Source organism: Benincasa hispida, chromosome 6, assembly GCF_027475165.1.
Source record: "Benincasa hispida cultivar pf3 chromosome 6, pf3_genome.v1.1, whole genome shotgun sequence".
Classification (NCBI taxonomy): Eukaryota; Viridiplantae; Streptophyta; class Magnoliopsida; order Cucurbitales; family Cucurbitaceae; genus Benincasa; species Benincasa hispida.
The window spans coordinates 20,881,720-20,899,351 of record NC_143483.1 but is presented as its reverse complement, the minus strand read 5'-3'; positions in this window follow the sequence as shown (position 1 = coordinate 20,899,351).

The window sequence follows — 17,632 nt, the reverse complement described above, 5'->3', positions numbered from 1 at the left end:
ATTGAGTTAAGTCAGGTCATTAATGCATATCAATGGACTTGTATTTCATGTGTCTATCACTGTATAGCTCAATTATTTGTCCAACGGACTTCAACTTTCCTGGGAACAATCGCAAATGAGCGTTAAATAATAATACCTATTGACTTCGGTGGTTGTCCGATCGTTTATGCGGTCGTCATGCCACTTCTTGGTTTTCTCCTTACAGATCTTGGCATTTTCATAGGCGTCCCTTTGCCATTCGACCAGTTGATTTAGTTACAGCTTCGGGACTTTCCCCGCACTTATTAAATCAAACTTCAGCTTCTTGCATGCCCACATTGCCTTATGTTCCAACTCAAGCAGCAGATGACAAGCTTTTCCAAAGACCAAGGCGTACGGAGACATGCCAATTGGTGTTTTATAGGCAGTTCTATATGCCCACAGTGCTTCATCAAGCTTGGGTGACCAATCTTTCCTAGAAGTATTGACTACTTTCTCCAAGATAGTTTTGATCTCTCGGTTAGAGATCTCTACCTGCCCATTAGTCTGTGGGTGATAAGCAGTCGCAACTCTATGACTGATGTTAAATTTAGTCATTAGGTTGGTGATTATGCAGTTGATGAAGTGAGAGCCATCATCGTTGATTAAGGACCGTGGCGTCGCATATCCAGTAAAAATATTCTTCTTAAGAAACTTCGCCACTATGGCTGTATCATTCTTGGCACATGCGATGGCCTCAACCCATTTTGATACATAATCAACCTCTACCAGGATATAATGATGACCTTCTGATGGTGGAAATGGGCCCATGAAGTCAATTCCCCACACATCAAATAATTCAACCTTTACGATTGATGTCAATGGCATTTCATTCCTTTTTGACATATTCCCCATTCTCTGGCATCTCTCGCATTGCACAACGTGCGCATGGGCATCCTTAAACAGTGTTGGTCGCGTTCCTACATCTCTGTGGTGAAAACATAATGAACGCAAGGTTTCTTCCATCTCTAGAAGTACTTCTTGCTTTAGTTAACACATTATTCTAACCTTCTCTCGACAGATCAGAATGGCATCTTCACTTCTACTCTCACAGGTGAAGATGCCGTCTAGCATGCTTTAGCTAAACATCTTTTTTTCTTTAGCACAAATTAAGTTACTTGTTTAATTCATATTAATCACCAAGGGATTAAGAAAACATCATGGAGAAAATGATTTATGGTGGAACGGAAATAGACAGGAAAGTGGAAATGGAAGTGATCAGGACATTCAATAATACTATTTGGTGTCTGATACATGGTTGTGAATGAAGAGATTAAGAAGATGAAATACAATTGATGAATGAGAGTTAGAAACAAATACAAATAAGTGCCAACGTCTTGGCACAGATCTGGAATGGAGAATTGTTTGCCGGTGTCGATGGAGTGAATGGAAGGATGAGCTTACCTCTAAGGCTTGCTCAACATGTGGAAGGCATCTAAATACAGAGCTTCTCGGCTGGGATTTGGTAGAATTGCACTGAGACTCACCTCTCGACCTTGTGTCTTCTCTTCCCGGATTTCTTCCGATAAGCACTCAGATCAACCCTCTCTCAATCGTATCAATTATCCCCCGTATCAAGTATATCTTCCAGTGAATTCTTTGAGGGTATTTATAGGTTGAAGGCTTTGACTCTCTAACTTGTGGTCCCCACTTTGTTGTTATGGAAAGTCCGAAAATGCTGGAATAAATATTCCTTCTGTTATGCAATCAGTCCATTGATTATGCACAACGGTTAGTTGTACATGTGTCACAATCATCCGCATTTGTCCGCACAACGGTTATCTCATTTGCATCTTTCGATCGTGTGTCCGCATGCGGTGTTGTTTTTATTACCGCATGCGGTTAAAGTTCAACTCTTGATCGACTGTCGCATTGCGCTGTCATTGCGTTGATCATCTCTTCAGTATTGATTTAACGGACGCAATGTGACGGAGATGCGTTGTTCAGTTTCTCTTTGAGCCTTGATCACAAGCGGTGACTTGGTTTCCTGCAAAACAGACTTGAAATATCCTTTCCTACCATCTTAATGATATTAGTGGGTGTAATTGCAATAATTTATAATTTTTGTATTTCTTAGCTAATTTTCATACAGTTGACACATATTTTCTCTCTTTTGGCCGCAATATCTGAATAAGGTGGCATAAATAACTTGAATTTCTACAAGTTATCAGCTACACAAGATGTAATTCACTCATTCTCTTAGGTAGGGGTAAATAGATAAATTTCTCCCTTAAGGGTTGATTCCAGATCTCGAACAATGTGGCACCATACCCTCTCCTGGCCCGAGATGGGTTTAGTCATAGTAGGACTATGATATATTTTTCATTAGAGGAATCAGTGGTACTTAAGGAGTTAGATGTAACTCTAGGGACAAAACGATAATTTGGTCTAGTTGTAGTTACGAGCAATTTGTGAAGTTGATTGGTTATATCCAATGTACATAGAAATATATTTGTAGTTCGAAGAGTGCAGTTGTCGGTCTTTAGTGCAATGACCTATAGTAAATGAATGGTGGATAATGTAATTAAAGAGTTTAATTAATTATTCATTTACTGCTGGAGCTTCAAGCTCCATGTTCATAAGGTCCCATTGATAGCTCAAAATTGAAAATTAGTTTTTGGGTTAATTTGAAATGTTCAAATTAATAAGAGGGAATTTAATTATATAAGATATAATTGAGTTGTTTCAATTATACGTGATATAATTGTCATAATGTATTTGATACATTATAGCTTAATGAGAGGAAATAGATATTTGAATGAGATTCAAATATATTTTCTATGAATGTGATTCATAGTTGTTAAATTTAATATAAATGAGATTTATATTTGAATCTATATTGTATATGATACAATATTAAAACTATAGATTATATGTTATATTTGATATAACATATAATTTAATATATATATATATAATATAATAAGTTAGTTATCATATTTATTTATATTATATTATTATTTTTTGAATAATAAGGAAGGGAGTTACAACTCCCTTCCCCTTCTTTTCTCTCCACCCACATTAGTAGGGGTGGTTATGTTTTATGGCAAGGAGAATAAAAGAAAAAATTGTTTCTCTTCTTGATGATCCTAAGGCTGATGAACGATTGAGACAGAGAGAAAGAGGTTACTGTATGTATCTTTGAGTTTTCTGTGGAATTCTCAATCTTCTTCCTCCTCCACATTAAACTTTCACTCTTAACCAAAATAGTCAGAGCCCACCACTCCTGGGTTCTCATCATGGTAATACCAAGGTTATGATTATGGTAGTGTCCGGGTTTTTGTTCGAGATTAATGTTGAAGAAGGTCTTCAAGGTTTTCGTGATTCGTTCGAGGGAAATCGTGAAGAAAAAGGTCTTCAAAGGTGAGATTTCTTGAAACCCTTTTTCTTTTAATGCATGCTGTAATTTAGATTTAAATGCATATCTTATTGTTTGTTTATTGTAAAACTTTGCATTCAATAAATTATGGAATTTGGTCAAACCGCTTTCGCTCAAGGTTCTCCTCATTAGAGTTCCTTATGATGGACATTCCATGGATTAGACAGCAAAGGTGTTTAGCTTGGTCCTTCGTGACATCTGTGATCCATAAAACTTGCATGAACCTAGAACATACAAAGGCAGATTTGGCCAGTGACAGACATATCCGTCCCTTTAAATCTCACAACTACCTCTTTAGACCTAGCTCACTGCACTCGTGGACCACATAAGGCCTCTATCACCTCCTCCTCAGGGAACTACTGAGAACAGAACCCACTGTACCCATCGCTGAAGTCACGTAAATCGTAGACTTCATTGATGCGGGATGATGAAAAGGGAACCCTAATGCCTCTCACCAATGAATAGTCTCTACTTTCGTCGATGTTGGCATAAAACTCTCTAACTAATGGGACAACCGCCTCACCAGGACGGGCTGCCAAAGACTCCAACCCTTTCTACTCTATAGCAGTTGTGAAATGTGGGTAAAAATTGGCCTCTAGGAATAAGGCTCTCTCTGGGACAATTTTCCTAGAAGACACTACATGGTGTTATCTACCTGGAGACTCCTGAGAGCTAAACCTAGAATGCTCGAAAACTGGATCTTGGTGTTGCCCATGCCCACTAGAACTAGATTCCCTTCTTCCTACTCTTCTAGGACCCATGAAAAAAATATTCACAAAAAGTGTAAACTCACAAATTTTGGTTCCTAGGCAAACTCCCACAACCCCTTTGCAACCCTTATCCAAAAACCACTCCAAACTCTCAACCACCATACAAAAGTTCACCTGCATGCAAAAAAATCCCAACAATTTCATTCATATATTCAATTTTAACATACCAAATATTCCAACACATTCAAAACAAGCAAGAATCCATGCAAAATAAAGAGATCTCCAACCATTCTACAAAAGGCAATAATCAACAAAGAATGGAAAAAATCTTACAATCAATATAATCAATCAACCTAAGGGAAATATGTGGAGATTTGGAGGAAATCAAAGGGAAAAACGTGTTTGGTATGAAAAGAAATGAAGAAAATCGAGAGAGAAGGATGAGGGAGGCTCGATTTTTGGAGAAAAAAATGAAGAAGAAGATGAAGAGTTAGGGCAGAAACTACGTTTTAACACAGTTCTATCTTCGTAGTGTCAAGACGCTGTGCTCTAACTTCTATTTTATTAAGAAATAAACCTTTCTAAAAAATCACAAAATCTCTCTTAAAATTAAAAATAAAAGAATGTTTTTTAAAGGAACCAACTGCTTAGTGGAATCATCGATGCAAGTATCTCCACTGTAAAACTCGACGTCCTTAGAATATGTTGTTTTTAAGACTCCTCAAGTCTCCTAAGTAATTCAGTGATCTGAGAAATGTGGTCCCTCAGACTCTGAAGCTCAACTCTAACTTCATGTCTGGAATGGAAGTCATCCTGCTGAAATCTCAAGAGTTCTTGATAACTATAGGGGCATCCCTGCACAAACTCACTAGAGTGATTAGAAAGTTCCCTAACTATATCTTCTAAAGAAATACCTGGGTTGGCAGACAGGCACGACACAACACCGGCGTTTGTCTAGGTAACTCTCAATGACAATAGTATTCATGCTCAAGGCCACATGAATTTTGTATCTGTATAGAAGCCATAACTTGAACAAGTGGTTAGTTCGAAAATATGATTTCTAAGCTCACTAATCTCACTGTGTTTCCCATTTTGCCGCATATCTCGCTTGAAGCACATAATTGTTCATATCTTCTAACATTGAAAAACAAGTAAACACAAAAAAAAAGAGAAAATATTTTTGGGTTTTTAAAGATTACAACCAATTTTAACTAAAAGATATTAATTGGCGTGCTTCCTCGGCCACCATGCCATTTTTTTCAGGATCGAGAACCGATGTTGTTAATCCGACTCCAATTTGAAACAAAAGAAAAATTTTATACACCAACTACTCCTATTACTATTAAAACGTAGTAATGGTGGTAAGTGCAGAGTCGAACCATAGAGAAGTGTTGAATTAATTTCTTTTAAATTAAAATTGACCTTGAAAAAATAGTAAAAACTAGGTTTTGGTTTTTGGTTGAAAGAATAAAATGCAAGAAAATAATTTGCGAAGGATAAATGTAAGTTGTAATTCGTTCATCTAATTCTCGAATCAAGTTAAACATTCAATGTAATTTCAATCCTTGTTTTCTGCAATTGATATATCACTCAATTATGCGAGCATTACTACCCAATTGATGCGAATTAACTAATCTCAACAAAGGCCGACAATCAATTAAATCAATATCAATCAAGTGTCCTAATCAATAATCAAGGCTGCAAAGACCGTGCCCTAACTAATCTACATGCTCCTGGATTCAATTGGGTTCTTAGCAGTCATAAAAAACTAGAAACACATGCATCAAGATTTAGGATTCAACTATGTCGATTTAGGATACAATCGAATTCAGCATGTTTAACCTAAAATCGAAGGAGACTATTTATAGAAAACAGGTCAACGTAGCAATTCTAGAATTAGATTGCAACGTTGAGGCGGGTGATCAAGAGGGTGAGGGTGAAGAAGTCCAACGCTGCCCTGACGCTCACTTGCGCGCACGCAAGGATCCTCGTACTTCAAAGCACGTAGCAAGGCAGCATTGCAATGCTACCCATTCTGTTTTACAACATTGGGCGAGTGTTAGGCCAAGCCAATCCATGAACGTTGCGATGCTAAAGTAGGGGAACTTTGGTCTTTTTCACTCCTTTGAAGCTTGGATGCTCAAAGCACCTACAAATTACTTCAATTAATCCCGATCATCTCCGAATTGCCGATTCTTGGTTGCTCATAACCTACAAAATAGGGAAATAAACATGTAAAATCCGATAATGAGCTCAAATTAAGCTAGGTATAATAGCTCTTTTTGAGACCTATGACCTTGGAACAGTATGTTGAGAGAATTTGAATTTTTCAAATCTTTTTAGGAAATAAAGTATTATTTATATGCGATATAATTAAAACGTTTATTTATCGAATTGAAAAAATTGGAGAATTTAAAATATTTAAATGTGATTTAAATATGGCATACATGAATAGGGATTCGTGTTTAGGATAGTGTTTTATTATTTTAATATTTGATATTAAATTAGATTAAATTTTTAATTAATTATTTAAAATTAATTTTACATAAAATTAATTATTAATTTTATTTAAAATTATTTTAAATAGAAATTAATTTTATTTAAAATAATCAGTTGAATTATTTTATTTAAAATTATTTTTAAATGATTTTAAAATTGAAATTGAGAACTTCAAATTTTAAAATGAGAAAAATTGGGTTAGTGGTATTTTCCTAAAAATGGCACTAACCTTAACACCTAATCCCTGCTTTGTAAGTGCAATGTGTGGTGTCATTTGTTGGTGGACTATTCTTGCATGAATAATTTGTATAAATGGAAGTTTTTAATAATTTAAATAATTTCATGCAAAACAAGAAACAAAAGATACAAAAATTTAATACATAAAACTCGACATGAGGAGATCCTTGAGCGGAAGTTGATGCTTAATTTTGTGGAGTGGATTATGGATGATATGCGATGGTGAAATTGCATTGTGCACTCAATATTCCTCAGCGGAATCTAAGTGTAAATTCCACTGAGTTTCCTAGTAAGTCCAGGGTCGAACTCAGGGACTTATGAAAACAGGTTGCATTGGTAATTTTTATGAAAACTTTGCGGTAACCGAATAAATAAATAAATAAAGTGTTGGGATTGTTGGTTGTGTTAATGAAAATAAACAAAAGCGGCGGAGTTTGAAAAGAGTTGGTAAACGGAAGATATGATGAGTATGCGGTGAGCAGATTGAGAAAAGTTTCGGCTAACACTTCCTAGAATGTGTTCATGCTTTGCGATCATGCAACATGCATACAATAGTAAACCACCTCTTGGTGCAAATGCCACAGCTTCTAAGGCTAGAACGCATGTGATGTACGTGCAAAGGTGTCTATAGGGTCTACAAATAAACCTCTAATTCTTGTCTATGCGATGATACACAAACAAGGCGACCACATATCATCATTCCCATCTCTAGGATGCATGCGATGCAGGTTGACAAACAGAGCTTATCTCTAAGTCCCTATCTCTTGTTTATGCAGCTCTAACTCTCTCAAGTCCAGATTCTAACCTAGCTCTCTCGAGTCATTAGGTTCTTTCTTTAGACTCTCTCTCGAGTAGCTCAAAAGGTTATTTTGCACAGTATAAAACAAGACAATCGCAAGTAATGAACTTCCTAGGTCATGTTAGCTTAGTTCTTCTCAACCCATTCGACTAGTTTAGCTACTCATGCGTACTAGAAGAGTGAACGAATGTAGAAATAGAACTTCCATTGTATAAATATAAAGATGAAGTACAAAATAATAATGCAAGTAAAGAATAGAGGGCCTGGTAGCAATCTCTTGCTGCCCAGGCTTTTACACTGTTTTTCTATTCGTGTTCAAAAGATAGTCTCGCTCTTGTGAGAGTCGGCTCACTCTCTCCTTCTACTCCTCAAGGTTCTCTCTCGAGTTTCCCTGAGCGATCTCCACCGTCACCACTCTTCTTTTGCTTCGCCTTAAAATGAAAAGAAAACTATGAACAAAGATGAGTTGAGCTCTTGAATTCGTACAACCGGTGAACTGAAGCTGTGAAATAAGAAGACTTTCTTTCTAAATCTTCGGAGTACCCGGTAATACTTGATCATCCGAGAGTGTGAAAAAAGTCTCTGCCATTAACTGCTTAATTGAAGGCTGCCCTTAGTATTTATAGAACATCCAAGGTGAAAGGCAACTTCTCTCTCATGATTGTACAGATGGGTCGGCTTTAATTCCTGATTGATGCGCCGAATATGTGTCACCGAAAAGCTGAATGTACTTGTGATCGTTTTCGGCTGCCAACTTAATTCGGATTCGGCAATCCTTCTCGAGCAAATATTTACGAGCACAATCATCGCAACGCCTCGCGTGAAGTTTCGCTCGATCGATGATTTCCTATGATCGTAATTCCGGCCTTGCCTTCACGCATAATTTGCATAAAAACACAAAAATCAACTGTTCTTATGTGTTGAACGCATGCGTCTGCAATATTATGAAATCGATGCTTAATGGATGCAATTTAACATGTTTTATCAACACAATTCAGCATTGTTTAAGAACTTAACACAATGATAACGTGCATTTTTGCCCGTTATCACACCCAAAATTTAAACAATGATTGTCCTCAAGCATAAGCTAAAGACTTCCTTTAGCAAGTCAACCACAATGTTCTTTTCCTAGATTTCTTGAGGATACTTCGTTCAAATCCTATATACCAAAGTTTTCTTAAGTCTTATTCAAGTCTCTTCTTAAAATATTTCTAAGACCTAGGGACTGCAAGCATAATCTTCAAAGGGACTTTACTAATTTCGGAACATCGCACGATATATTTCAAAAAGAAAAAATTTTCACCGAGGTGTCAAATGATTTTATCCTTGTTTTCTGACCTTGCACTGATCCAAGTTCCTTACCTTAGTTTGGCTTGCCCCACATGTGTCATGCGAACATCCAACTACGATCAATGCGATATTTCTCAGACTAAAGATAGCATACTTTGTAGTGGAGTTGTGGTCATTTATTTATACGTTGATCCTGGTGACTTACTTTCATTTTGGCATGCCCCCACATGTCTCATGCAGACATCCAACTACGAGTAAGTGCCTTTCACAACTTAACTCTTATCAACATGGGTTCCCCATTGCGTTGACAGTGGACCTGTTATTCTCAAAATATTTCTCTCTTTTTTTTTCATTTTTTATTTTTTTATTTTTTTTCAAAATAGCAAGGTTGAAAATAAATACCCCACCCCTAAATTTAAAATGCGGTAATGTCCTTGTTGCCAAAAGATTAGAATAAGTCACGCGATGTTCTTAGAAAGCTTCGTAAAGAGAGTTTGAAAGAAAGCTAGCAAACCCCTAACTTCTAGAAATATTTTATGAGGTGACTATCTTAAGATTAAGTTGACTCTAGTATATATGAAAGACATAGAAGTATATTTTTCATCATTGAAATCATAATTGGCAAAGAGACAGAATGCGGTAACTTTTAAATTTATCTATGTCAAATGATTGTAGTAATCAAAGAGGATGCGGTGATAAAACTTGTAAAACTAACATGCGATGCAATAGCGCAAAATTTGAAATAAAGATAAGGAAGAAGACACCCCAAAATTTGCACTGTCGCCCACATTGTGTATTGACGCATCCATCTTTGCGATGATCTATCTTCTTTGGATTGCAGTGACGAAGTAAGATAAGTGGCTTCTTCGCGCAACATCTCCGCAATCCAGTGCCTCGATCATTGCAAGAAAAACAGAGAGAGGGTTAAATAATTTTTAAACAAAACAACTTTTTTTTTTTAAGAAGAACGATGATCGTAACAAAAATGTAATTGCAGTAATAAATAACAAGATGATAAAAATTCGTGAAGTATTTGTTGTAGGAAAAGGATATTCAAAAGGATTGCATCCCTGATGTGGTTGAATTCTATAATAACTCAGGGAGCGCTTATTCCAGGCTGGGTTGTTCACGTCCATGGTGGCTTTCCTCTCTTTTCTTTATCTTCTAGGATCTTGATTGCCTTGATCCGGAGCTTTTCCCCATGATTGTTCATCATAATTTCCCCCTTGCGCACATCAATTTGAGCGCGACCAATCGAAAGGAATGGTCGTCTCGATATGATGGGCACATCTTCATATGCTTTATAATCCAAAATGAGGAAGTTTGCCTACAAGATGAATTTATCAATTGAGATTGTGGCATTTTTCAGCTCCCCTTCAAGATGTACTCGAGATTCATCCACGAGCAGGAGAGTTTCTTTTGTGGGCGTGAGTGTGCCAATACTCAATTGTTGGAAGATTGATAATGGCAGTATGTTTATGCTTGCCCCAAGATTGCATGTCGCTTGGCCACAGTAGACCCCTCCGATGGAGCATGGTATCGTAAAGATTCCTGGGTCGCCCATTTTCGATGGTATCTTAACATTTTGTGTTGCGGCCACTGTTACGATCTTTTCTTCCTCATTTTGTTCCTCTTTCAATTCTTGTGGAGTTGTTGGTGGTTGGACTTCTTCTATCTCGAGATTTGGAGGTTTGAGGGTGGACGCAACTTCGGGGTTCATTTTCTTGGGCTTTTCCAAACTATAGGTCAACGGGTCTGCGGTTGTCACTGCATCTGAGTTGGTCACTTGGGCTTCTCCCCTACTTCCACAATCGTGTCATCGCTGAGCAAGGAGACTACTGAGCATTTTTCCTTGCCGATACCTCCAACATTGCGATGGAGCTCAGTTGAGCTCGGCAACAATCCTTGCGGTCTATTTTTCAGCTCGCTCGCAATTTGTCCCATTTAAATTTCGAGATTTCTAATGGATGTAGCTTGATTATGAAGCACTGATTCTTTTTTTTCAATGTACTACTTCAACAAGCTTTCTAAGGACGAAGATTGCGGTGTTTATGAGCTCCTAGCTTGGCTATGCGCTGGATCGTTATTTTGTGGCAAAAATCTAGATGACCCTCCTTTTTGTGCCACAGGTTGAAAGTTTTGTTGTTGATTTTTCCACGCAAAATTTAGGTGATTTCGCCACCCGGGATTATATATATTGGGATAGGGATTATTTCTCATGAAGCATACCGACTGCGGGTTGGTTGGGCATTCTTCCATCGAGTGAGCATCTCCGCAAGTGACATAACTTGCAGTTGTTTGAGCAATTGCGTTGACCTGCCCTTTCTTTGCTCCCGTATTATTATTGTGATGCCTTGTATCAAACTCATCATCACAGTCATTTGATTTTGCAGGGATGTGATGGCCCCATTGTTTGCGTCATTATCCTTTATTCTTAATCTCAGATCAAGTATACTCTTTGCCTCCTCATATGTTTTTTCGAGCAGACCACTAGCGGCTACCACATTGGCAGCAATTTACGAAGAGGGATTCAATCCTTGGTAAAAGATCTGCATTTGCAGGCAGTTTGATAAGCCATTATGTGGACAGTCTCTTACTAGCCATTTGAACCTCGCCCAGGCATCGCTGAGTGATTTGTCATCTTCTTTGTTATTAATTTCCTTCTCCTAGCATTCTCGGTTGGTGGGAAATACTTCTTCATAAACTTTTTCACCACCTATTCCCACGAAGTTACCTCCCCCGGTTCGAGAGAATAAACCCATTTTCTTGCCTGATCACACAAGGAGAATGGGAACAAAGTGAGTCGAACTTCCTCGGTTGAGATATTCAGGAACATAAAAGTGTTGCAGATTTCTATGAAGCTCCGGATGTGGGCATACAGGTCTTCACCACGCCTTCCTCCAAACTGCCCAGCAACCTGGATCATCTGCAACATTACCGGCTTCATTTCAAACCTTGATACGTCTAACAATGGCCTCATGATTCCTAGAGAGAAATCATAGATGTTGGGCGACGCATAGTCCCGAATAGGTCTATTGCGATCATTCGCCAGAAAGATGGGATTGGCCAATATATTGTTCGCATTAACGGCCCTTGCTTCTGGTTGCTCCTCCATTCTTGGTGTTCTCTCTTGTTGTTGGCAGTTGTCTCTCAGTCTGTATCGAAATGTTCTCTCAATCTCCAGGTCCTAATTCGCCAGAGATTGGGAGTCTGCAAAGAAATCAAAAAATTTACCGTTAGCACACTATTTTGCCGAAGTCCTCAGCAACGACGCTAAAAACTTGATACTTAATTTTGTGGAGTGGATTATGGATGATATGCGATGGTGAAATTGCATTGTACACTCAAGTTTCCTCAGTGGAATCCAAGTATAAATTCCACTGATTTCCTGGTTAGTCCAGGGTCGAACTCAAGGACTTGTGAAAATAGGTTGCGTTGGTAATTTTTATGAAAGCTTTTCGGTAACCGAATAAATAAATAGTGTTGGGATTTTTGTTTGCATTAATAAAAAATAAACAAAAGCAGCGAAGTTTGAAAAGAGTTTGTAAACGGAAGATATGATGGGTATGCGGTGAACGGGTTGAGAAAAGTTTCAGCTAACACTTCCTAGAATGCATTCATGCTTTGCGATCATGCAACATGCATACAATAGTAAACCACCTCTCGGTGCGAATGCCATGGATTCTAAGGCTAGAACGCATGCGATGTACATGCAAAGGTGTCTATAGGGTCTATACATAAACCTCTAATTCTTGTCTATGCGATGATACACAAACAAAGCGACTATATATCATCATTTCTATCTCTAGGATGCATGCGATGCAAGTTGACAGACAAAGTTTATCTCTAAGTCTCTATCTCTTGTTTATGTAGTTCTAATCTTGCTCTCTCAAATCCAGATTCTAACTAGCTCTCTCAAGCCATTAGGTTCTTTCTTTAGACTCTCTCTTGAGTAGCTCTAAAGGGTATTTTGCACAGCATAAACCAAGACAATCGCAAGTAATGAACTTCCTAGGTCATGTTAGCTTAGTTCTTCTCAATCCATTCGACTAGTTTAGCTACTCATGTGTACTAGGAGAGTGAACAGATGTAGAAATAGAACTTCCATTGTATAAATATAAAGATAAAGAACAAAATAACAATGCAAGTAAAGAATAGAGGGCCTGGTAGCAATCTCTTGCTGCCCAGGCTTTTACATTGTTTTTCTACTCGTGTTCAAAAGATAGTCTCACTCTCACAAGAGTCAGCTTGCTTTCTGCTTCTATGCCTCAAGGTTCTCTCTTGAGTTTCCCTGAGCGATCTCCAATGTTACTACTCTTCTCTTGCTCCGCCTTAAAACGAAAAGAAAACTATGAACAAAGATGAGTTGAGCTCTTGAATTCGTAAAACTGGTGAACTGATTAACTGCTTAACTGAAGGTTGCCCTTGTATTTATAGAACATACAGAGTGAAAGGCAGCTTCTCTATCATGATTGTATAGATGGGACGGCTTTAATTCCTGATTGATGTACCGAATATTTGTCATCGAAAAGCTGAATGTACTTGTGATCGTTATCGGCTGTCAACTTAATTCGGATTAGACTGTCATCAGCTTTCTGTCCCATCGCGATTAATTAGCTTTTCACCCAGATGATCCCACCATGTTACGCTGACCAAGTTGCGGAAATCCTTCTTGAGCAAATGTTTGCAAGCACAATATCGCAAAGCCTTGTAGTGAAGTTGCGCTCGACCGATGATTTCCTATGATCGCAATTCCCGCCTTGCGTTCACGCATAATCTGCATAAAAACACAAAAATCAATTGTTTCTATGCATTGAACGCATGTGACCGCAATATTATGAAATTGATGCTTAATGGATGCAATTTAACATGTTTTATCAATGCAATCCATCATTGTTTAAGAACTTAGCACTATGATAACGTGCATTTCTGCCCGTTATAACACCCCCAAATTTAAACAATGCTTGTCCTTAAGCATAAGCTAAAGACTTCCTTTAGCAAGTCAACCACAATTTTCTTTTCCTAGATTTCTTGAGGATACTTCGTTCAAATCCTATATACCAAAGTTTTCTTAAGTCTTATTCAAGTCTCTTCTAAAAATATTTCTAAGACCTAGGGACTGCAAGCTTAACCTTCAAACGGACTTTACTAATTTCCGAAACATCGCACAATTTATTTCAAAAAGATTTTTTTTTTCACCAAGGTGTCAAATGATTTTATCCTTGAATATTTCTTGTCATTGTTATATTTTTTTTTTCTGACCTTGCGCTGATCCAAGTGCCTTGCCTTCGTTTTGGCTTGAGCCACGTGTGTCATGCGAACATCCAACTATGAGTAATGCGCTCTTTCTCGGACTAAAGTCATGCCTACTTGGTAGTGGAATTGTGGTCATTTATTTATGCGTTGATCCTGGTGACTTACTGTGAAACCCGAATTTCCATTTTTCCTACTTAAGCAGGTGATGAAGGGATTAACTAGGTGAAAGTTAAATCCCATGTTGAAGAAAAAGGAAATTTCTAAGTGTTGAATAGATTTTTCTTGAGTAGCTTTGAGTTAAGCTTAAATCCTTGAAAATTGACTAAGTGTTGGACTAGGCATTGGCCACAAGATCTTGGAAAGAGTACTTGGGCAAAGGGAAAATTTGGAAATTTGGCTAAGTATAGAAAGTTGTGTTGATGCGTTGGAAGGGACCAATGTGTTGGAAGAAGTTGTGTTGATGCGTTGGAAGGGACTAATGCATTGGAAAAAGTTGTGTTGATGCATTGGAAGGGTTGTTGTGAGGCATGCAGTCGAAGGAAGGAAAATGGAAGTGATGCGTTGAACATCCAAGAGTTTGTGGATGCATATGAAGGATGAACTCATGGAGGATGTCATCCGAACATGAGGCTTTTTGGGAAGAATTCTTAAGCCTTAACTGTCACACCCGCCCTAGACCACCCTCTGTGCCTGAGAAAGGGCATGACTGGCAGCAGTTATCAACCCTTTGGTTGACACTTACTGCCTAATAACTCTTGTGGAAATAACTTTGATACCAACGTACAAATTGAATAATCAGTTGATTAAATAGACCCATTTCATTACAACAATGTGATGTTCTTACAACTTCAGGACTTAAATACAAGTTTACAACAACAACCAACTATAAAACCCTCTAGAAGTGTAATTGTGACACGTGGCAGGCCTTGACCTTAACAGCACCCTGGAACTCCTCACCTTCCGCTACCTGGGAGGGGGGGTATAAGAAAACATTTGGAAAAGTGTGAGCTACTAAGCCTAGTGAGTGGTTCTTTTAGAATAATAATCACATTGCAAATCATATTTTTGGGAAATCAATCACATAATCACAATTCCAGTATTAGTTATTCATGATCATATGTACATTCATTCAATTATTAACCTCCAGTTCCATGCTATACGTGGCCTGCTCATATCATGGACACATTATCAATCATAACAACTTTTTATGGAAACTTCCCTATAACCCACTTTTCCCGCCAATGTGCATATCGACAATTCCTTTCCCGCTAGTCATGCTTAGGTAACTTGACTATATTTCCCGCCGGTCGTCACCGACTATTATTTCTCGCCGACCGAGGCCGACTATATTTTCCCACTAAGCACCTTTTATTAAGCATGCTAACTTATGTAATCTGGGTATAATCTTAGTTTCCATAGCAATTTCACAAGCAATATCATGGCAACAACATAACATCATAAGCATGTATTTGGCACTTACATATGCATTTATCCATATATCAAAGAATAAAACTAAGTAAACACTCACCTTGATTTCTTAGGAGCTTTTCTAGTAGCTCCCTTTTCTACCTCGGGCTCCGTTTTCACCCTCTAAAATTTGAGCTTAGAACTTCTCATGGTTTGGCTGGAATCACAGAATCTTCAAGACTGGCCTAAGCTGATCCGACAGCCTGACCCTTCTGTCTTCTTCTCAGTTTCCAGCCCGATCCCTTTGAGCTTTTCCTCCGGCATCCCTACCCTAAACACTAGACTTTCATAGCTTTCAGGTGGCTTTGGAATCACTCCAAACGCATGAGTAAATTGGGAGAACTCCTCGTCCCAAGTTGATATGTCCTCTTCAGACCTCACTGTCCAATGCGTCCTCTATGACTAACGCATGGATTTGGCTCCAACGCAAGGTTTGCTCAACTCTCCCACTCTTTTTACGATATTTCTGAATTGTGATCTAAAAATGAAGTCTTTTGGCCCTATTTATAAGCGTCCAAACCTTCTCCAAAGTTGATACCACCTACTTGGCTGCATGGCCAAGTGTCTCCTTCTCACCCCATCAACGCAATGTTGTGATCAATGCAAGTCTTCCTCCCACGTTGCCAACGCATGAGCCTCCAATCTGATTCCACCACCTTAAATTCTTAAGGCTTAAGGCTTTCCTCCCAAGAAGACACATGGTTTGATGATGTTTTTTTTTTTAGGTGATCTCATCCTTTATATGCGTCCAACTCTTGGATGTTCAACGCATAGTCCATACTCAATGCATATCCTATAATCAACGCATAGCACATCACCAACACATAGTGCATCACCAACGCATAGTATTGGACTGTCGCATCCATCGCATCCAATGCATCCAACACATCCAAGGTATCCAATGCATCCAACGTCCAACGCATCCAACGCATCCAATCTAGCTCATCACATGGCCTTTGTCCAACGCATCCATCCTGCAAGCCATCTCACTACCATTACAATCTAACTTAGCCATCACAAAAGCCAGCCATCACCAACGCATAGGATGGTCGCTCGTCCTCGACGCACAGCTCGCTCGGCATCAACGCATCGTTTGTTTGGCATCGATGCATAGCGCTTGGTATGGGTGCTAGTCACCAACGCATGGGCGTGTAGCATGGGCGCTGGGCAATGATGCATGCGTGCTCGGCTCGCTCGATGCATGGGCACTCGGCAGCGCTCGGCACATGGGCGCTTGGCTTGCTCGCTAGTGCTTGGAAGCGTTTGGCAGTGCTCGACGCATGGGTTGGGTGCATTGACGCATGCCTGGATAGTTTGGCCGAGGTTGCTCGACGCATGGCTTGGCGTGTGGCAACGCTTGGCCTGCTCAACGCATGGCCTGCACACTGTGCATGGGCGCTCGACGCATGCCGCATGCCTTGCCCATGTCCTAACCTACCCTTATTCCATCCAACGCTTCAACGCATCACTTCCATTTTCCTTCCTTCAGTCGCATGCCAACCACCAACAACCCTTCCAACGTATCAACACGACCTCTTCCAATGCATTGATCCCTTCCAAGACATCCCACACAACCATCTTCCTTCACCAACGTATATCACACAACATTCTATACTTAGCCAAATTCCCAAATTTTCCCTTTACCCAAGTAATCTTTCCAATATCTTATGGCCATTGTATAGCATTGCCTAGTCCAACACTTAGTCAATTTTTCATCAATTCAAGCTTAACTCAACTACTCAAGGAAAATCTATTCAACACTTAGAAATTTCCTTCACTTCAACATAGGATTTAACTTTTACTTAGTTAATTTCCTTAATACTGACTTAAGTAAGGAATAATTGAAATCCGGGTTTCACATTAAGTAAAAGAGGTGGCAGAATAAGAAGACATACAAAGTTAAGGGGCATGCGTTGGTGAAAGGAGAAGAAGACACATTGGGTTGTGCTGATGCAAGATTGCGTTGATGGTGTAAGG